Raw genomic sequence first — 13,477 nt, 5'->3', positions numbered from 1 at the left:
GACAGGTAGAGGACCACTGCTTACACTCTGCTACTTGAGTGCTTATGGAAGGACATGGAAACCAAGAAGAGGAGAAAAATCTCTAGGTGAGACCAACACAATGTTAGATATCAATGTGGGTCAGGTTTACCCTAAATATGAGAAAATATTTTTGTTTTATATATATTTTTAATTAATTCTTTTTAGAGAGAGGAAAGGGGAGAGAGAGGGAGAGAGAGAGCATCAATTTCTTGTTGCACTTATTTATGCATCCATCGGTTGGTTCAGGCATGTGCACTGAAAAGGGATTTAATGGCCAGAGTTTGTTTTATATTTTAGCCTCAGAGACCTAGGCAAATTACACAGCCACCCTACCTAAATCTGCACTGTTTCTGAGTATTTTCAAGACACCAAGAAAGGGCACCATGGTTGAGATCCTACAGGAATTATATAATCTAAAAGAAAACCCCAAACCTAATATAAAATAACCCACTTGCAGTATTGCTAAATCTTTAGTGCTAATTCATTCAAATGGGAATTTCAATTAGGCTTTTTAAATTAGCCATGTCTTAGCATACCAAACCTCAAGTTTTTAGCACCACTTAAAAACACAAGACATATTTGAGTAAAATACAAATAAAGCACGGAACCATATTTAGTTCAATCCTTGTCTCCAGGATTTTAGAATAATTGAATTAAATGGTAATTCAGTGGGCTCAGAATGTTATAGAAATGCATTAAATATTTTCAGAATAAATGAATGAATAGCAGATACTATATTTCAACAGGATCTATATGGCAGGTATGCTGAATCCAAAGCAGTAAACTGATTCATGGTAACAAAAAAAAATTATCAGTAAAACTTTTATTTTGAAATATCATTAGTACCCAAATGAGAAATTATTTCACAGTATTCATTTCATGAACATTTCTTGAGTTCATACCATGTGCTAGGAGCTGCACTAGATGCCTGAGGTCATAGTAATTCAGAATTTTAAAACCATATGACTGATGTACATCCACTTTTAAAAATTAATATGGAATTTCTGGCCATATGGAGGTGTATGTAGACACACTGTGCCTCCTCGCACAACCAAAAGAAGGATGACAGCAATTTAAAAATAAAAAACAACCAGAACTGACAAAAAAATGGAACTGTAAGGAAGTCCAACAACCAAGGAGTTAAAGACACACTTATCCAGACCAGTAGGAGGGGTGGAGTCTGGCAGCAGGGGTGGAGAGGACTGGCGGCAAGGCGGAGGCTGGCCGGTGAGGTGGCAGCTGGCAGAGTGAGTGGTCCCACATTCACGTGCAGATAAACCAGGTAAAACTGTCGAGCAGGACAGACTGCACAACCCAGGGCCCCAGGGTGGGGAAATAAAGCCTCAAACCACTGATCAAAAACACCTGTGCGGGTTGAGGCACCAGCTAGAGAAACTCCCAGCCTCACAGGAAAGTTCGTTGGAGAGACCCACAGGGTCCTAGAATGTACACAAGCCCACACACCCAGGAATTAGCACCAGAAGGGCCCAATTTCCTTGTGGAAAGCGGGGGAAGTGACTGAAATCCAGTAGAGAGCAGAGCAAGCGCCATTGTTCCCTCTTGGACCCCTCCCCCACTACAACATCACAATGCAGAGATGTGGGTTAACCCGCCCTGGTGAACACCTAAGGCTCCACCCCTTATACCTTATACCTAGCAGCATGTCAAGACCAAAAAATAATGACCCAAATGACAAAACAGATCAAAGCTCCAGAAAAAAATACAACTAAGTGACAAAGAGGTAGCCAACCTATGCTACCTCTTTGCACAGTTCAGAACACTGGTAATCAGGATACTCACAGAATTTGTTGAATTTGGTCACAATTAGATGAAAAAATGAAGGCTACACTAAGCGAAATAAAGGAAAATGTACAGGGAAACAATAGTGATGGAAGGAAACTGGGACTCAAATCAATGGTGTGGATCACAAGGAAGAAACATCCAATCAGAAAAGAATGAAGAAACAAGAATTTTAAAAAAATGAGGAGAGGCTTAGAAACCTCCAGGACACCTTTAAACATTCCAACATCCGAATTATAGGGATACCAGAAGGAGAAGAGGAAGAGCAACAAGTGAAAAAGTGATTTGAACAAATAATAAAGGAGAACTTCCCCAATATGGCAAAGGAAATAGACCTCCAGGAAGTCCAGGAAGCTCAGAGAGTCCCAAAGAAGTTGGACCCAAGGAGGATCCAACACACCAAGGCACATCATAATTACATTAGCCAAGGTGAAAATGAAGGAGAGAATCCTAGAAGCAGCAAGAGAGAAGGAGGCAGTTACCTACAAAGGAGTTCCCATAAGACTGTCGGCTTATTTCTCAAGAGAGATTTTACAGGCAAGAAGGGGCTGGAAAGAATTATTCCAAGTCATGAAAGGCAAGGACCTACATCTAAGACTGTTCTATCCAGCAAAGCTTTGATTTAGAATGGAAGGGCAGATAAAGTGCTTCTCAGATAAGGTCAAGTTAAAGGAGTTCATCATTACCAAGCCCTTATTATATGAAATGTTAAAGAGATTTATCTAAGAAAAGGAAGAAAAACATATGTACAGTAAAATGACAGCAAACTCACAATTATTAACAACCACACCTAAAACAAAAACAAACTAAGCAAACAACTAGAACAGGAACAGAACCACAGAAATGGAGATCACATGGAAGTTAATCAACAGGGGAGTGGGAGGAGGAGAGAGGGGGAAAAAGTACAGGGAATAAGTAGCATAGATGGTAGGGAGAAAATAGACAGGGGAAGGGTAAGAATAGTATGGAGAAAGTAGAAGCCAAAGAACTTATATGTATGACACATGGACATGAATTTAAGCAGGGGAATGTGGGTGGGAGGGGGTATGCAGGGTGGAGGGGAGTGAAGGGGGGAATGGGACAACACTAATGGCATAATCAATAAAATATATTTTAAAAATTAATATGGAAGCATTACAAGAATTTGAATGTACACATTATTTGAGCCCCAATTTCATTGATTTTATTTCAGACTTATCTCCAGAGTAGTTGAGAAGGAGTTAGAGAAATGGGGTGAACTTGGAGCTTCCCCTTAGCAGGCCAAGCTAAGAAGGTTAATAACAGGTATCAAGAGATTTCCTTGTCAAAAGCCTCTAAGTCATTTTGTGTCTCTAGGGTCGTGACCCTCTCAAGAAGTGAGAACTAACAGTTTCCGAAGCATAAACTTGTATGTCATCATTACTACCATCAAAAAACCATTACTCTGTCCGTGGGGTTGCGTTGGGCCCGGACACCCCACCAGCCCCTGCCAGTCCAGGCCCCTGCTCAAATCTGCCACAGCTCATCTGGCAGCAGTGACTGCAGCAGTTCTCTGAATCAGTCAAAGCTCTCAGTGTCAAGGAAATTTTACAGAAGGCTGTCTGGGGAAAGAAAGTATCCGAGGTTTCTTTTAGAAATCACTGAAGTCTGCTCCAACCCATGACCCTAATGATTCTACCATCAGACACCCTTCACTATGTAACTAAATAAATGCCCTGCAGCCCCAAAACACCTGTTCAGTTTTCCTTTGGGAACGTTTCTCTACCTTGTTCATTAGGAACAATAAAACATGGTATGACACAAGTTTCAATCGGCTGTAAACAACATGTGGAAGTTTACTTCACAAATGTCAAATAAATCTGAGCCTCGGGGATCTCTGTCCACATGAAAACTCTTCCTTCATCTTCTGTTTTGCCTGTTCTCCCAGCACATAGGAGTTTTGTGCCTCTGAGCTACAATATCTGATGGTGAATAAACATCCTTTTCCTCACTGAGATTCTCTTGTTTGAGTACAGGATGTAAAAAGATTCTGTGGAATTCAAGTTATAAAGATGAAAATGTACTAAATGGAAGAACAAAGCATCCCAACATACACATAAACCTCCTGGCAAGATGGACAAGAGCCTCTGCATAAAATAATTGACTTTATGAAGGACATTATTGTACTTATATAACATTGCAGAGTATTTGACAACATGGGCTTTGTGGTGATAAATCCATGTTCCCACCCCAACTCTGTCACTTATTAGCTACATCCCCTCCAGCAGGTGCAGGTCACTTAATTTCTCTGCACTGTAGTCCTTTCATCTATAAAATGAGCATAATAATATCTGCATCATTAGAATTGCCAAGGGTTACATGAACTTATATATACAGAGTATTAGCATGAGGTCTAAACATAGTAAGTTCTCAACAAATTAGCTACTGCTGCTATTATTATTGTCATCACTTAGCCTCTGTGAGCATTGGTATTATGGGGACTGTGTCCCAGGCTGTTGTGAGAAATGAACAAGAGCCTGAGCCAGTGCTTGGGGGAAAGGGATGATCCAGTGCCTCATCCCAGGCTTTTAATGGAGGGCTCTTCTGAACATTGTCTGACTTGTCCTGGGGTGGAAAGAGCAAAATGATCCTTTAAGGCACCCTCGGTGCAGATCAAACCAGGTAGAATTTCTCAAGGACTCTGAATACGCCAGAGATACATTCATATTCATGGGCTTTTCCCAATTCCTGATGCTTCCTCCCAAGATGATCACCCTTGATGGCTCTTTGACAGTCTTCCTTTTGCCTAAAACCAGCTAACATTGTTGAGTGTTTTCTATGTTCCAAGAATTATCCCAATGTTTTAAAAACTTACTCCCAATTTCTACATGTATAATGTCAGGGAGTGGTAGCAAATCGTTCATGACTAGCACCAAAAATAGCATTGCCCAAGACCAAAAAATGAATAACATGGAGTGAAAAGATTTAAAAGCAGCACCCTGGTTCCAGCCACATTCCTTCCTGTCAAGACCCATGCCCAACCTCCAAATCCTGTTGCCCCAGGAAGCCAGAACAAATCAGGACCCAGTTGTGCAAACGAAACTCTCCAAGATAGTTTGAGGTCCTGTGAGTTGCTTGAAGCCCATGACATTGTTTATAAATGTTGGTGTGTATGTATTTCTTTATAGAGTGTAGATCCTTAGTATTCATCAGGTGTTCAAATGGATATGTGGCCTAAAAATGGTTAAGGTAAACTAACTCTTCAATGCTTTTTCAGTACTCAAAAACTCCAGCTGAAAATTTCAACATGCAACCACCCATGCTTCTGGAAACACACACACCTAATGGGATTGCTGGTTTTATAAAGCCTCCCTGCTCTAGAGACCAGGTGCTATTCCATGGTGTTTGAAAGCAGTTTGTCTAAGTTAAGAAAGAGACTAAGTTTGTCTACCGAATCCCTGAATAGCAAACAAGAGGTTAACTCCCTTTAAGAAACTGGAGAGAGAGGAGGGGATAGGGAGGAAACAAGGCAGGCAGGCAGGCAGGCAGGAAGGAAGGAAGGAAGGAAGGAAGGAAGGAGAGAAGGGAGGGAGAAAGGGAGGGAGGGAGAGAGGAAGGGAGGGAGGGAAGGAGGAAGGGAGAAAGAAAGAGGGGGAAGAAATATCGCTCTTCTTTAGCATTGTGGAACTGTTCCCCACTTTCATTTTCGACAAGGCCAGAGATTAGCAGGAAGGTCTAGCTTAGAAGGGAAGGACGAAAGGGTTGATGGAGGTGGTCCGGTCTGGTTAGAGGAAAGGTGTGAAACCAGAAGCCCAGAAAGAGCAGGAATAATGAGAAACCAAGGAAGGTGAGGTTACTGTTCAAACATATAGAGCACTCCGCATCTCTTATAAGAGGAATTCTCCCTTAGGGCCCAGAGTATGGTCTCTGCATACCATTTCCCATGGAAAGGAACAAGGGTTTCTTATAGAAATAGCTGGTCCCAGTTTGGGGCAGGAGTATGGGCATCTTTACTGGCAGAAGAGACTAGTGGAATCATGTTAAAAGATGACAAGAAACAACTTAAACTGCCTTCCACTAGTCAAAGATGGGATATTTTGAACATCTAAAAGGTAATGGTTATAATTGCCTGAAACACATAAAATAGACAATTTTTAAAACCCAAGTGTTTACATCATGTTAAAAACAAACTCATTGAACTCTCACAATTACTTTATAAAGCAGGTACAATTTGCAGTAGGCAGAGTGTGCTTCTACCACCCTCCCAAAGACATCTATGCCCTAATCTTCAGAATTTGTGAATATGTTATGTTACATCGCAAAAAAAAAAAACAACTTTGCAGATATAACTAAAGCTACAGATCTTAAGATAGAATACCCTGAATTATCCAGATGGGCCCAATCTAATCACATGAGCCCCTAAGCAGATGTCTTTCTCCAGCTGAAGTCAGAAGAGGTGCAGCTGCAGCGAAAGGAGCAGTTTCCAAGTGTGAGAGGATTTGAAACACCACCGCTAGTTTGAGCATGGAGAGGGCAACATGACAAGGAACACAGGCAGCCTAGGGGGACTGAGAGAGGCCTCCACTGACAGCAGGCAATGAAACAGGGATCTCAGGCCTCCAACCTCAAGGAACTGGATTCAGACAAATTGGAGCTGATTCATCCCCAGAGCTTCCAGAAATGAACACATTCCTGCAGACCCCTGATTTCAGCTGTGTGGAGACTCTAAGTAGAGAATCCAGTTGATCCATACCATACAAGTTTCTGATCAACAGAACTAGGAGATAACAAATGTGTGTTGTTTTAAACAGCTAAGTTTGTAGTAATTTGTTATGTTAGAAATAGGAAACTAGATGTAAGAAACTCCAAATCTTAGAGAATTTTCATACATTTACTTGAGCCAAACTGATGACATAGGCAGGGAAGAAAGATCTCAAATGCTCTGGAGAATGGTAACATATATACATTAAAATCAAAGAAGACATAAGGAAGGTGCATGAAACCCATCGGTGGTAGATTAAGGGGGTGGGAGAAAGCAAAGCAGGAAAATCTCTAGGGTTGGTTAAAAGTCAAAATGGAGAAACATTTACTTCTTTTACATTGGTGGGCACAGGATAGTTAATAATTAACATTAACAGCATATAGAGGTGGTAGGCAGGGAGGAAGATAACAGTGAGGGGTTCAGTGGTCTTGTGCTCTCATACCAGTGGTTATGCCTTCCAGAGGTCTGGAAAAGAAAATTACTCTGACATTTCAAAGGTATGTTATCCTGGTTGCATAGGAACAATGGACGGAGCTCACCTGAATAAACATTGACCTAAGGAAACTATAGGCCTGGGACATGATACCCGCTATGACCTGCCCAGTTGTAAATTTGTGATCCAACCACACTATTTGATTACTTTCATTCACTGATCTTGTCATGCCTACCACATGCCCCCTGTGAGCTTGTTGGGTTTATTGCATTGCCCTTTTTTATTCACAAAACTAATCCTCTATTGTTATGCTTATTTTATAGGTAAGACAATTATGGCAAAGCATGTTAAGAAATTTAATAGATCAGAGCTCAGATCCAGGCAGTTGAATTCCAGAATGTAGTTTCTCAACTACACACTGTGCTGTCCCCTTTTTAAAAAATTATATTTTATTGATTATAATGTTCCAATTGTCCCATTTCCCCCTTTTTTGTCCCCCCCAACCCAGACCATCCCCACGCCCTCAGGCAATCCCTTACTATTGCTCATGTCCATGAGTCATGTATCTAAGTTCCTTGGCTACTCTATTTCCTATACTGTACTTTACATCCCCATGGCTATTCTGTAACTAGCTATTTGTACTTCTTAAAACCATCACCTCTTCACCCATTCCCCAACACTCCATCCCATCTCTTAACCATCAAAACACTCTCTGTATCCATGATTCTGTCTTTGTTCTTATTTACTTTGTTTTTTAGATTCAACTGTTGATAGATATGTATTTATTGCCATTTTATTGTTCATAGTTTTGATCTTTATCGTAAAAAAGTCCCTTTAACATTTCATATAATAATGGTTTAGTGATGTTAAACTCCTTTAGTTTTTTTCTGATCTCGAAAGCTCTTTATCTGCCCTTTGATTCTAAATGATAGCTTTGCTGGGTAGAGAAATCTTGATTGTAGGTCCCTTCTTTTCATGACTTGGAATATTTCTTGCCAATCTCTTCTAGCTTGTGAAGTTTCTTTTGAGAATCAGCTGACAGTCTTATGGGAACTCATCTGTAGGTAACTAATAGCTAACTGCTTTTCTCTTGTTGCTTTTAAGATTATCTCTTTATCTTTAACCTTTGGCATTTTAATTCTTATGTGTCTTGGTGTGGGCCTTTTTGCATCCATCTCATCTGGGACTCTATGCTTACTGGACTTGCATGTCTATTTTTTTCACCAAATCGGGGAAGTTTTCTTTCATTAGGTTTTCAAATAGATATCCAATTTCTTGCTCTTTCTCTTCTCCTTCTGGTACCCCTATGATGCAAATGTTGGAATGCTTGAAGTTGTCCCATAGGCTGCTTACACTGTACTTGTTTTTTGGAGATTCTTTTTACTTCTTGTTGTTCTGAGTGGTTTTTTGGTGTGTATGTGTGTGTTGCTCCCTTATGTTCCCAATCATTGATTGATTCTTAACTTCATCCACTCTACTGTTATTTCCCAGTAAATTGTTCTTTATTTCAATCAGTGTATTCTTTATTTCTGACTGGATCTTTCTTATGTTGTTGAGGTCCTCCCCAAGTTCCTTGAGCATCCTTATAACCAGTGTTTTGTACTCTTCATCTGATAGATTGCTTATTTCCATTTTGTTTAAGTTTTTTTTTCCTGGAGTGTTGATCTGTTCTTTCATTTGAATCATGTTTCTTTGCCTCCTCATTTTGGCAGCCTCCCTGTGTTCGTTTCCATGTATTATGTAGAGCTGCTTTGACTCCATGCCTTGGTAGCGTGGCCTAATATAGTAAGTGTCCTATAGGGTCCAGAGGCACAACATACCCTATCACCCAAGCTGGGTACTTAAGGTACGCCCTCTGTGTGGGATGAATACACCCTCCTCTTATAGTTGAGCCTTGGTTGCTGTTGGCAGATCAATAGAAGGAACTTACCTGGGCCAGTCAGCTGCAAGGACTGGCTACGATTGCTGATCACCAACCTCTGCCCTCTGTGGAGGATCAGCTGCACAGGGGCAGGATGATGGTGCTCCAATGTGGTCTGTAGCTGTCACCTGGGGTCTCCCAGGTGGTACAGGCCAAGGTCAGCTCCCTACTGTGTCCTGCCCAGGGCCACCCTGCCTGAGCTATAAAACAATATGAGATAGCTGATACTTATGCTGGGCTTGAAGAATCCCAGGTGAAGCCAAGCTGTGAAACTAGGCTGGCTATTACCTGGTGATCCCTTACTTAGCAATAGACACGGGGGCTGGGAGCTCACTGAGGTCCTATTGATTGTTTGAGAGGCTTTAGGAAGTTGTTAATCATGAGCTAAGACCAGTCATTCATATGGAAAAGCTAAGGTTAACAGTTTACTTGGCTTGTAAGTTGGGTGGGACAGAGTCTCAGAGCTTCTCCAGGGTGGGGCCAACAGTGTTAGCCATGTTGGAGTCTCCAATATGGCACCCACCTGCTAGTTCTACCTACCTGGTGGTTTGCAGAGGGTGGGTTCAGAAAAGGGACTGTGGCCTCTGCCTACTTTTCTGTCAGAGAGAAAACTTTCAGCCAGCTCCCACCTTGATGCCAGACACTTCAGTTCCTCCCCGTATGTGACTGGTGAATTTCAAGCTGCTAGCCTGCTGCTGGAGCTCATAGAGGGTGATTTTGATTTAGTCCATGTGTAGGTTATTTAAGAGGAATTGCTTGGGACTCTAACAGTTTCTTCCACTGACTCAATCCCTGCTAGTTTTTTCTGCCAGAAGTTATGGGGACTTATCTTTCTAGCACTGGAATCCTGAGCTAGAGCACCTAGTGTGGGGCTGGGGGCTCCTTGCTGCCAAGATATCCCTCCCAAATTTTTATCAACCACACATGGATGTGAGACCAGCCTATTCCACATGTCTGCCTCTCTTACCTATCTGGGTGGATGTAGTTTCTTTAATTCTGTAGTTGTCAGACTTCTAAGCTCAATTTCTGAGGGTTGTGAATGATAGTTGTTCTATATTTAAGTTATAATTTTGATGTGGTTGTGCAAGAAGGTAAGCTATGTTTACCTACGCCTCCATCTTGACTAGAAGTCTCTGTGCTGCCTCCTGAAGTCATAATTAAATTCTAAGGCAGAAGAATTTAACCTAAGTGCCAGGGGGACACTTTAAACTGGCTTCCTGGGGTACATGGCACTACCTATGGCCATGAGAATGTCTTGTAGCCAGCCATGCATGCTGGGAAGAAAGCAATGCACCCCACCCTTCTCAGCCCTCCCTTTAACCTGCTGAGCTTATGGGTCTCAAAAACACACATTACCAAGGATGAGAAATTATGAATTTTAATAACTTTCCTCAAACATCTGCCAGACCAATCTGAGCTACTGCATCTTTGCAGCAATTTAAACAAATTTAGAGTGTGAATCTTTCAAAAGGTCAATAGATGGAAATACATAGTAATATAAAACTCTTGATATTTGTATAGTAAGACTTAACAAGCCTCATTCTTAAGATTTATTTCCCTGTCACGCTGGGGATAGGTAAATCAAATGTTACCATTATACTCATTTTTTTTTTGGTGCAAAACTGAGGCTATAGACTGGTTAGGTCTATAGCTACCCTAGGTGTACACAGGTAAAGAGATATAAACCCACTTCTCCCTTCTCAGAATCAGATACCATCTCAGAAACCTCCCCCTACACACTTATAGATACAAATTATACAATCCAATTCATTTGGGGAAGGATTTGATATCGCGGAAGAAGCACTGACCCTGAATCAGGCGCTCAAATTCAAGTTAGCACTTACTCAGTTGCTGTCTATGTTACCACAGAAGGTAGCTCCATCTCTGTGAGACTCATTTTCTTCTCTATAATGGTGAGAAGATGTATGTGCTTTATGGGTTGTTGTAAGAATAAACTACTATGAAAAGACCCTTGAGACCTGTGATGTGTTGGACATATACAGGTTTTATTTTTACAGTTTCCCTTTCAACTTAAAATTGGAATAATATACCTGGTAACTATAAAATATTGTATGTGTGGCTTTTATTGTTATTTATGAATGACCAGAGATAGTCATGCCCAAATCATAATCTAAAAATTACATTGATTTGATTCAGGGATTCATGATATGTGCTTTTATGATTTTAATATTTTTCTTATTCAAGTCCTGGTTTGATTTATAAAGATACGAAAATCAGCTTGTATTTGTATATTCTATGACCAAACCTGAGATTAAAAATCTCTTTTAGATGATCTTCAAAATTCTGAAGCTCCACAAAGGCAGTCCATTGAGATTGGCCACAGAGGCTTTCTGACCAAGGGTCTGCGTTTACTGGGGCTGGGAGATCTGTAGCCCGCATTCCTAGAGTTAGCCTTGTCCTCTACAGCCAGGAGGATTCCAGACTCTTTTGTCTCTAAGTGATGTCCCAGGGGTTCCTTACTAGCCTCCTTTCTTTAAAAACACACTTTACCTTGAAAATTTGAACTTTGTCTTATCCTTTCTCTCCACCATGCACCCACATAAAAACGTGAGGGGAGAGTGAGGGGAGAAACAAGCCACTTTTGCTAAAGCTGCTCCATGATTCCCTAGATCAAGGGACTCCCAAGGGACAACTGCCCTCATCAAAGGGTTTCTTTAATCTATTTTAGTGTCATGTCATGCTTAGCAAGTAAAAAGGGTAGTAGCCCAGAACTTTCTTGTATATTTAAGTTAGAAAAAATGCTAGAAGGCAGCAAGCCAAATCTAATATGAAACTTTCTGTTAAAAGAATAATAATGACAAAATTTCACTGCTGGCCAGAGATCTGTGCCTGACAATTTATGAGTAAATCAGTTTTGAGAAGTGGATTCCAATTTTAAGGGCCGCAGGAAACTTTCTATTTAGAATAATCCCATGATTGATGTCAGTTATCTGTTTTGTAAATTAGGATTTCTGTATAGCAAGGTACATAATATTAGCAGGTATTTGTTCAGGTGTATTTCATAGTTAATGTGTGTATAACTTAAGTGCACAAGAAATGGCATGATTGAATGGATGGTGTGAACTAAGAATGTGACTTTGGGCACATCCCGTACCTTCTCTGATTCTCACAACACTGGTAAATTAGAGATAATGAAGTTTAAAAAATAAAGACGATACAGGTTTTAAACTGTAAAACAAGCACAAAAACTGACATGATGTTTATATTTATACATTCAAAAACAACTTGTTAGCTTGGGGCAAATCCAAGGGCATCACCCTTGAAATCACAACTATAGAATGTTTTCAATATGGTTTTGAAGTGACAATTGAGGCAGACCAGAATTTCAGTCATTTAGCACTTAATTGGTTCTAATAAAAGACAGAGTTCTTACCCTGCAACTTGCCCCATAGACACTTCCCACCATGAGTCTTTGTAAAGCCGGGCTTGGCATCCACCCAGACTTAGCTTAGAGGAGCCTGCAAAGCCCCAAGTGTTTGTGGTGGGCAGCACTGAAACCAACTCTGAAGAGACTCCCTGCATTCAGGTCTCCTCCTGCTTTGAGTCCATTGTACTTCCTAAGGCCTTTCGATTACCATTTTGAACACAACATCTTTGACGGTTACTTTGCTTCATTTGTTAGTTCAGGAACTCACAAATGGCCCCAACTGTGGGAAATAAAAAGCAAATGAGGAAAAGGAAGTTTTTTACAGAGAAACACTTGTTCTGACTGTCGATTAGGCTCAGGACAAAGCAAGCAGAAAGAGGCAAGCTTTTCAAGAGCACATCAACTTTGAAACTTTGTGAAGGTCAAGGCAGGCTTACTGGCTGGAAAGCTTTTTTTACCCCATTAATATAACTGCTTGTGTGAACACAAATATTTTAGCATCTTGACTAAGTTAACTTGAACTTTTTAAAGGAAGGAATTGACATTCAAAGACTTTCCAAATACAGTGGAGATAGAAACAATACCCAAAACTCTGTAGGCACACTTCTCCATCCTTTCTCTGCCCTCAGCTACAGACAAAGCTCATCACCATGTCAGGCTCGCTCCCATGGGCCAGCTGTCCTGGCACAGAGGTCAGAGCACCACCCTGTTTCTCTCACTCAGAAAAGCACATCTGGACCAGAATGCAGTTATAAGAATGATGATTGTCTAACTTTATTTTTAAAAGTAAGTAATTTTCTAGAATGTATCCAAATGCCTGCGTATCATTTCATGGTAATCACTAAAGGCATTCCTATTAGTCATGAATAAAACAAAAGTATCATTATTCCCACTACTATTTAATATTGTGCTATAAGTACTATTCCATGCAATTAGATAACGCAATTTGTGTTATTAGAATTATAAAGAAAAAGGTAAAATGATATCTATTTGCATATAAAAGAATTATGCATCTGAAAACTCAAAACAGTTAATTAAAAAACTACTGCAAGTAATGTGAAAATTTAGCAAATGAACAAGTTACAAATTTAACTTACAAAAATCAGTAGCCTACATTTGTAACCAAAAGGAAATGGTGAAAAGATATAATAGAAAGGAGACTCTATTTAAGATAACACATGTATAAACTTAAAA

The 13,477-nt window shown here is 40.4% G+C and overlaps 1 protein-coding gene across 2 annotated transcripts in view; it reads left to right on the top strand.

The window, feature by feature from the left end:
• The window catches only part of FAT3 (FAT atypical cadherin 3), a 640,331-nt gene that overhangs the window by 522,705 nt on the left and 104,149 nt on the right, over positions 1-13,477 (top strand). The window lies entirely within an intron of this gene.

This window comes from Phyllostomus discolor, chromosome 6 (assembly GCF_004126475.2).
Source record: "Phyllostomus discolor isolate MPI-MPIP mPhyDis1 chromosome 6, mPhyDis1.pri.v3, whole genome shotgun sequence".
Lineage (NCBI taxonomy): Eukaryota > Metazoa > Chordata > Mammalia > Chiroptera > Phyllostomidae > Phyllostomus > Phyllostomus discolor.
The sequence above is the reverse complement of the archived record's forward strand: the minus strand, read 5'-3'. Positions and strand labels throughout refer to the sequence as shown.